The sequence below is a fragment of the Colobus angolensis genome, unplaced genomic scaffold, assembly GCF_000951035.1.
Source record: "Colobus angolensis palliatus isolate OR3802 unplaced genomic scaffold, Cang.pa_1.0 Scaffold62, whole genome shotgun sequence".
Lineage (NCBI taxonomy): Eukaryota > Metazoa > Chordata > Mammalia > Primates > Cercopithecidae > Colobus > Colobus angolensis.
The window spans coordinates 7,076,725-7,086,397 of record NW_012119821.1 but is presented as its reverse complement, the minus strand read 5'-3'; positions in this window follow the sequence as shown (position 1 = coordinate 7,086,397).

Here is a 9,673-nt window from a genome sequence, read left to right as displayed (position 1 = left end):
CAGTGGGGACAGGCAATACAAAGTCCCTGAAGGGTGAACGAGTACGCTTCGTGTGCAAAGAATAGCAAGGCGGCCAGTGTGAGAGTGAAGTGGAGTGGAGGGAAGTGGAGTGGATACAGGAGAGAGTAAGAGATAAGGGCAGAGAGGTAATGAGAGTGGAAGAGGAAATCCCCCTCTTTTTCTTGTTCCTTTCTTTGATTTTATTCTGGTTCCCTAGCACCACCACTCTTAGGGTGGTTCTACTACCCCCTTAATTCCATGAACAAATTAACTTTACACAACCACCATTTGTATCATCGTGCCATTTATGCATAGAAGTTGCTTGGTGTGTTGGATTACTCTGTCTGGTAACTGACTTGTCCTGCCAGGTTGGTAGCCCTAGGCTAGTGGATTTTCTTCCAAGAATATGAAAGCAAAATATGCTTCAGTATAATATTGTATAAAAAATTAATTGTATTTTGTAATATATCATAGAGACACCAGTTACTATTAAATAAAACTTCCTGAATTATCACTGTGCTGGTATTTTGTTTTGTTTTGCTTTTTAGAAAAACGTCTATATTTTTAAGATTTTTACAAGTCTACTTTCTACAATGTCTTTTAAATTAAACATACTGTTACATCTTATGATCATTTAAATGCATAATTTTGCTCATCAATCCTAGATACATTCAATTCAAGTTGATAATTTAAGAAATAGTGAATATATTAAAGATACCCTTTTATTCTGTAACTTTGCTCCTTAAATATTTGGCACAGTGGTATTTTACTTTGGTTTTGCTATCCAGAGGATAGTCTTGATATATGAACATGAAATGTTAGGAAATGTCATGAATAATGTAATCGAATTCCATTCAAACCATATTTATTGAGTACCTACTATCTTCCATGAATGGTTCTAATATTTGTCGACATGGCAAAGACCAAAACTGCCAATGGTGCTGTCATGATGAATCTTTTCAGTCTATTATGGTTGTCACAATAAAATGAGTAAATGGACATCAAGTAACAATGAATATTTTGAAGGAAAAATAATAGAGTAAGGGGAATTCATGAGGTTGAATAAAATACTCTTTATATGTGGAGGGAAGAAAATTCCTCTTTATTAGAAAGATATTTATTAGAAAGAATAGAGTAAGGGGAATTCATGAGGTTGAATAAAATACTCTTTATATGTGGAGGGAAGAAAATTCCTCTTTATTAGAAAGATTAGTAAGGGGAATTCATGAGGTTGAATAAAATACTCTTTATATGTGGAGGGAAGAAAATTCCTCTTTATTAGAAAGATATTTAAGCTGAGATATAAAAGAAGGAAGAAAGCAACCAAGCAGATATAGGGGGCAGTGAGGAAGTTCTAGACAGTGGGGACAGGCAACACAAAGTCCCTAAGGGTGAATGAGTCTGCTTGGTATGCAAAGAATAGCAAGGAGGCCAGTGTGAGAGTTAAATGGAGTGGTGTGAAGTGGAGTGGATACGGGAGAGAGTAAGAGATAAGGGCAGAGAGGTAATGAGAGTGGAAGAGGAATGGGGAACAGATCATGTTAAGCATCACAGGCCAAAATAACAGTTGTAGAAATACAAAGCCATCAGAAGATTAAAAAAAAAAAAAAACCTGTCATCTGTCTCCCATTTTTAAATGCTATATGGAAAATTAGTTTTATTTTTTATTTATTTTATTTTTTTTTTGAGACAGAGTCTCGCTCTGCCCCCAGGCTGTAGTGCAGTGGCCGGATCTCAGCTCACTGCAAGCTCCACCTCCCGGGTTCACGCCATTCTCCTACCTCAGCCTCCTGAGTAGCTGGGACTACAGGCGCCGCCACCTCGCCCGGATAATTTTTTTGTATTTTTAGTAGAGACGGGGTTTCACCGTGTTAGCCAGGATGGTTTCGATCTCCTGACCTCGTGATCCGCCCGTCTCGGCCTCCCGAAGTGCTGGGATTACAGGCTTGAGCTACCGCGCCTGGCCAGAAAATTAGTTTTAAAGACAGAGTTAGAGCAAAGAGATACATTAAGATACTGCTGCACTTCTAGGCAAAAGATGAGGATACTTTGGACCAGCATAGCAGTGGTAGAAGTAGTGAAAAATAATTTGACTTGAGAGAGACTTGGCAGGGAGAACTCTTTAAAATGTTGTGGATGGATGATTGCATGTGAAGAATGAGAGAAAAAGAGGTGCAAGGGTGACTCCAAAATTTTTGCCTGATCAACTGGAAAAAAGGAAATTTCCAGATACTAAGAAAGAAAACAGAGAAACAAGTATAGAGAAATAATTAAGAATTTGGTTTTGAATGAAATTTGAGATTCCCAGTAGTCATTCACGAGGGGATAGATGTTGAATAGGAAGTTGGCTGCGCAAGTCCAGCACTTGGTATAGGATTTGGACTAAAAATACAAAATTAGCAATATCAGTGTATAGATAATATTTGGTTTGGATGGAGTAAACAACTCCAGCAGTGACAGTTATGGAGAAGAGAGAGGACTAAGGACTGCAGGACTGCATTGAAAACCATTATTTTTCCAAACTCAAAAAGCTGGCAAAAGTCGAGAAAGAAGACCCAATTTTTATATGATACAGTATACTTCTTAATGTTAGAGAACTCTTTTATAACTATATACAATTGGTAGCTATAATAAGTCCTTTCACTTTCAGAAGAACCAGTACTAATGGAGCTGACACCTAATTTATTTGCTTGCTAAGCATCAGCTGCTAATCCCAGCTGATACGAATCTGAATGAAATTAGTTTGAGGCAGAGTTGGACTTCACTAAAGGGCATTGTGCCTTTGAATGACGTTTTTTAAGATAGACCAAAGGCTCTTCCCAGCCACCTGGTGTTTCAGAAATTGATAAGGCTGCTCTACAGAGTAGTTTGATTCTAATGGAAGCTCCTCAAGGAAGCCACAAGCCTTGGATTTCATTATTCAGCCTGCCAAGCATCCACTTTTGAAATCAGAACAAATAATTTATTCATTTGTATCCCATTGTAGCAGCCAAGACAGTCCCAATGATCCCAAACTCTTAGCATTAAGACTTTTGTAGTCCCCTCTCACATTGAATAGGGTTGACCTGTACAACAAATAAGATATTGTGGAAATACTGGCATGTAACTTCAGAGGCTACATCATGAAAGACATCAGAGCATCTACCTTGCTCTCTTGAATTACTCAGGGGAAGCCAGCTGCCATGTTTCTAGAACCATCAAGCAGCCCTAGAGAAAAACAAAAACCACTTAGCAAGAAGTTGATGCTTCCTTCTTATAGTCAGTGAGAAACTAAGATTGCCTATCAATAGCCATGTGAGTGAGCTATCGTGGAAGCAAATCCCCAGCCCCATTCAAGCCTTAAGATGACTGCAGCTTTGGCCAACACCTTATCAATCAAACCTTGTCTGTTGCCTTGGCTGCAGCTTTGGCCAACACCTTATCAATCAAACCTTGTCTGTTGCTGGGCGCAGTAGCTCACGCCTGCAATCTCAACACTTCGGCAGGCCTAGGCGGGTGGATCATGAGGTCAGGATATCGAGACCATCCTGGCTAACACGGTGAAACTCCGTCTCTACTAAAAATACAAAAAAATTAACCTGGCGTGGTGGCGGGCGCCTGTAGTCCCAGCTACTTTTGAGGCTGAGGCAGGAGAGAATGGCGTGAACCTGGGAGGCAGAGCTTGCAGAGAGCCGAGATCATGCCACTGTGCTCCAGCCTGGGCAACAGAGCGAGACTCCATCTCAAAAAAAAAAAAAAAAAAACACCTTGACTGTAACCACAGGACACACCCTCAGCCATAACCACTCACTGAGAACACCTGCTAAGCTTCTCCCAGATTTCTGATCCATGGACTCATAAAGGCCCGTTGTTGATCTAAGTTAATTTGGGAAGCTTTAAAAATATTCATGCTTGATTTCTATTCCCAGATATTCTGACTTAACTGGCCTGGGATACGGGCTGGACAACAGGATTGAGTCTATTATCAAAGTCATGGTGTTCAAAGAATATGTCATTCAATTTCAGATGAGATATGGAGCCAACCTGCCCTACTAGACATTTACTTCTTTCCAAAAGTGAGAGACAGGGCAAGTTTTATATTGGTCACAATGTTCTAGATGTGGACTCTGCAAAAAGGGTCAACAATGGTGGTACATTTCCTATCATTTGCTGGTAATTCTATTAAAGCACATTAAAATGGAGACTAAGCCTAAAGAATCCCTGAGCAGACAAAGCCAGTTAGGCCCTCATAAGGAACCTTAACCTTGCTTGCTTTGCAAACGTAAGTGAAACTTAACTTGAAGTATTTCTTGTAAATGCCTAAATCAAAGAAAAACAGAATTTAAGCTCGACAAATCAGAAGCAACCAACAAACTTATACTTATGTAACTAGGGATTTTCCATTGGGATAGACCAAATAGGGCAACTGTATGACTGCAACCAATCAAATATTTTCTTTTTATTACTTTTGTGTTTGTCCTATAAAAGCCTCCCACTTGTATTCCCTCAGTGGAGCTCCTGAACTACTTCTGGTTTGAAACTGCTACTGCTTGATTCATGAATCACTATTTGCTCAAATAAACTCTTTAAAATTTTACTGTGCCTCAGTTTACTTTTTAACAACCCATGCAGGGCAAATAAATGTATGGCAGGAGGTACAGAGGAAAATCCAGGTAGATGTGGGCTGCTTTCCACCTGATCTCATCTTACATACCACCTAATGTATGCTGCCATATCCCTTCCATTTCATGAGAAAGGACCTTAACTATTTCCTTCCTTTCACTCAGACTTCTACTGCATTTAATCCTCCTTGCATTCCCACATGCATACACACTACACCCTTACCTGTTAGGATACTTTCAGCAGAAAGTAAAGAAAACCCAGCCCAAGCAGCTTAAAAATAAGGAAAGTGTATTATCTCATATAACACAAAGCTCAGAGGTAATTGAGTGGTTTATTGGCATAATGCACTCAGGATCATTCCATCTCTGCCATACTCAGGTGTTGTCTAAAACTTCAGACTAATTTATCTAATGGACACGGACAACTGCCTCAGCTGCAGACTTGAAGACTGGAAGAGCGGAATTGTGTTCTTCTGTTTCCCTTTTTCTCCTGTTATGAAGAAAGGCTTCTACCCTTGTATACATGCACACATGCACACACACACACACACACAGAAAGCCTCGCCACACATCTCATTGGTGGAAATAACTAAGTTGCATGCTCATTCCAATCATCAACAGGAAAAAGAATAGGAAAACATAATTGCTAAAGCTATGTAGCACTTAGTCCCAGTGAGCTAAAGCTAAGATCACACACACACACACACACACACACACACACACTTCTATTATCAACATCTGTTGAAATAATTTAAATTGCATATAACAGATACATACCAGTTAGCTATTGCCACAGAAATGTGCAAAACATACACATGAAATCTTAGGAGCATAAAATAAAATCATATATGTCTCAGGAATCTACAGATTAGCATGAGAGGTTTGGTTCTGCTAAACTCAACTGAACTCACACATCACTGATTCTGTTGACAGCCAACTAATCTAGACTGGGCTTGGCAAGTGGTGCTGATTCAAGTTGTGGTTCCAGCTGGACTTTGATCCTCACTGAAGGTTGAGCAATTCAATAGGTACTCATTCTAGGGTGCAGGATAAAGGAACAGAAGGTATCAAGGAGGTAACAGCAAAAGCATGAGAAGGCAGGCAGAAATGCCATGCCTTCTAAGGTCTAAACTAAAAACTGACACACTCCCACTTCTACTCACATTCCACAAGACAAAGCAAGTTATGGCTAAGTCCAAAGTCAAGGTACGAGGAAGAACACATTGCAACTGTGTGAAGGACTGCAAAGCCACAAGGCAAAAGGTTTGGATGTAAGGGGAGGTTAAAAATAGAGGCCAGTATTTCCATTTACCACCGATAATAAATCTAACTCTGTCAACCAAAAATAAAATTATTAGAAAAATATTGAGGACACTCAGCATTGATGAAAACTCAAGGATCAGGCTTAGAAAATATCTGAAAAACCAAAAAGCCAGAAGCACACAAACATTTTTAGCAGTATTAATCTGCCAGGATATTTCCACCACAGGATTTTCAACATCATTGCCACTTCTGTGAAGGAAATGCTATCACCCTTTCTTTTATTTACTCATTCAAGATTTAAAATCCTTGGCGGGAGCATCCAATCAACTCAGGCTGGGTTAGGCAGTGTTATCAGGATCAGAAAAAGAGAGGACCTAGCCCTTTGCATTTTCATATTGAGAAGTGGACACTGACCCCATCAAGATAACATCTAATTGGGGATTCTCCTAAGATATAAGGGGGCTTAGATGCCAGAGAGACAAAGACACAATGTTCAATGGCTACACGGACTGTAATGAAATAGGATTCGGTGAATGAAGGAAGGACGTTCAACTATAACATGAAAACACCCTCATTAAGGGAAGCATTTCCTGTTCACCAACGGGAGGGAGAATCTTTAGATCATTCATTATAAATCCTCTGAGGCCTAGCCAGCATCTACTGGCAATACACATTTGAACAACAGTTTCTTTGGGATTATGGAGGGAAAAGTCTGTTAGCCTTACAAGTGTTTTTATAATAGTTTTGTGCTGCTGAATAGACTTAAGGATATCAAATATGTTCCCAATTTTGCACTCAGCATTTAAATAATCCGATGTACAAGCAAGAGATACATGGTTACCTCATGTTTAAACATACTCAGGAAAAACCATTGAGCATTGAAATGTACTGCCTCAAATGAATTTTTATACTGAGAGATCTACACAAAAGTGATAGCTCTTCAATTCTACTCGTGGTTTTAGGAAATCTATAAATTCAAATCACTATTATGCTTAAATAATGCAATTGCACTCAAGGGACATAGACTGTAATATTGGATTAGGTCATGAGATTAATGGATTTGGAGGGTCTCATTTTTTTTTCCTCCCTAATTCATTTTTGGATATTACAGCAATGACAATTGCACTAAAGAGAGCTTAATAAATTACAAGATTTACTAAATGTTTATAGTAAATCAAATCTGTGTCACAAAATAGCCAATTGGGTTAGTGAACAGAAGTGGAACAGGAGCAGAAAGGAAAGTTAGAAAAGGGAAAGGAGGAGTGACAGTTGGCAAGGGAAGGAGATAAGAAGGAGGGAAAAGGAAGGATAAAAACGCCCTCCTGTCCATCACCTCTCACTACTCTCAGGCACTGTGATTGTCTGTGTTGTTCATTCCTTACTTAGGATAGTAGGACTGCAGTATCTGTGAGAAGGCCAAGCATGTTTTCTTAAGCAATTTTCCACTCAACCAGTTGGGGTCACTGTTGTCAGGTAAACCAGTATGGCCCTCATTAATCACACCCACAATTGATGCCCAGGTTCCTGTAATCCCCAACATACTCTTTTTTTAATCTTTTTTTCTCCTCTTCTTCTTCCTCCTCCTCCTCCTCCTCCTCTTCTTCTTCTTCTTCCTTCGAAGAAAGGATATCCTTTATTTAAAAAGGCATAGCAAAAATAGACTTATCACAGATGCCCACTCAAATAAACGAATAGGAGTGGAGAGAAAGAAATGCAAAGGTGGGGTACTATCATTTAGACTATGACATCTCATCTAAACAACCCTCTGGGCAACTGTGGTTTGGTCCCGATTAGTGTCCTCATATAGATGGACTGTCCCCACATCAGTCCTTTGGTCTTAAAGTTGTTCCCAATAGTGTTAAGCAGAGGTCATTTCATTTCTTTCCAAATTCTTCTACTAGATAAAGTGTGCTGGGATAAAAGAGTGAACTACTATTTTCTTGACTGAAAATGATAATAGACTCAGGCATTTCAAGACACGTAATGGAGCTGGTCCAACATACCCCAAAAGGTCATATCATAGAATAAGAATATTGAATGCAATAAACTAATTCCATTCAGTTGTGTGATCTAATCAAGTCATGCCACAGTTTGGAGCCTTCAGCAGTGAAATAAACGGCTTTCAAATTGAGGGTATTTTTAAGTTTCTCCGTTAAATATAAGTAGTTTTTTTGAACATATACTTTTAAATAGGCTACCTAATTCTAACTGGATATAAAATGAAAGTTAGGAGAATAACTGAAATGTCCACCCTTTATGCTGAATAAACTACAGTAATTAAATTGGGTGAGTGGGTCCTTGTCTTAAAAAAACTTTCTATTAAAAATGATGTGCCCTTTCCTCATCTAATGCAATCCAAAGACTCCAAATAACTAGAACATGAAGACTCTTTATTTATTCTTAACAGCAACTGGGCATATAGGATTTGAAATCATTGTACTTCTGGCCTAGACAACTCACCAACAAATTATGGTTTCAATGGTTACTACCAACAATGGGTTTTAGTCCTCAATTTTGCTACTGATAAAAAAATCCTGAGCTTAAAAAAGGGAGTTTTCCTTTTCTTTAATTCCAGAAAATGATTGGATAAATATAAACATCATTACTTTCTTATTGTTTTCAACAGTCATATGCCACATAATGATGTTTTGGTCAATGACAAACTGCATATACAACAGCGGTCCCGTAAAGTTACAATGGTGCTGAAAAACTAGTATAGCTTAGTGATGTCATAGCCATGTGGAGATGCTGGTGTAAACAAACCTACTGAACTGCCAGTCACATAAAAATGTAGCACATACAACTATATATGGTACATAAGGGTTATTACAGAAGGGTCAAGTGGTTTTTAAAATGTTAAGTTCAGAAAGTAAAAAGTTTCCAGTAAGCTAAGGTTAATTTATCATTGAAGAAAGAAAAACACTTGTTAATAAATTTAGTCTCGCCTAAGTGTACAGTGTTTATAAAGTCTACAGTAGCGGACAGTAATGTCCTGGGCCTTCACACTCACTCACCACTCACTCACTGACTCACCCAGAGCAACTTCCAGTCCTACAGGTTCCATTCGTGGTAAATGATCTATACAGGTGTACCTTTTCTTACCTTTTATAGCACATTTTTACTGTGCCTTTTCTATAGTGAGTATGTTTTGATACACAAAGGCTAACGACTGTGTTATAGCCAGGAACAATAAGCTACACCATATAGCATAGGTCTGTAGTAGGCTATACCATCTAGGTTAGTGAAAGTGTGCTCTATGATGTTTGCACAGTGAGGAAACTGCCTAATAATGCATTTCCCAGAGTGTAACCCCATCATTAAACAATGCATGACTGTATTTAGAGTGTCCAAAAGAACTTTGGCATCATGGTATTCCTTAATTTATTCCAATAAATGTTCCTACAAGACCCAGATGTACTGAATTATTTGCATGTTTTACCTCTACTATTTAAATTCTTGCCAAATTCCAAATTAATTTTATTCAGCATTATTTCCTATAGTCAAGCAATAAAAGAATATTGTCTAAATGCTAATGTGCTGTTTATTCATTTTCCTCGTGCAGCTCCAGTCCCCCAGAGTTTGAGATTTCAATAAATCCTTAAAAGAGATTATAATGCTGCCCTGCTATACTTTGTTTTCTCCAAGAAAATAAATTAAGAAACTTCCCCACATTTCACCCTTTAAAAATGAGAAAGAAGTGTATCTTTCTGCCTGTAGAAAATAGGCTTTGAATATGGAATTAATTACAAGCATCTGCCATAAAAAATAGTCCCTGGCTAAAAGAAAATGATTTCAATAGATTCTGGTGA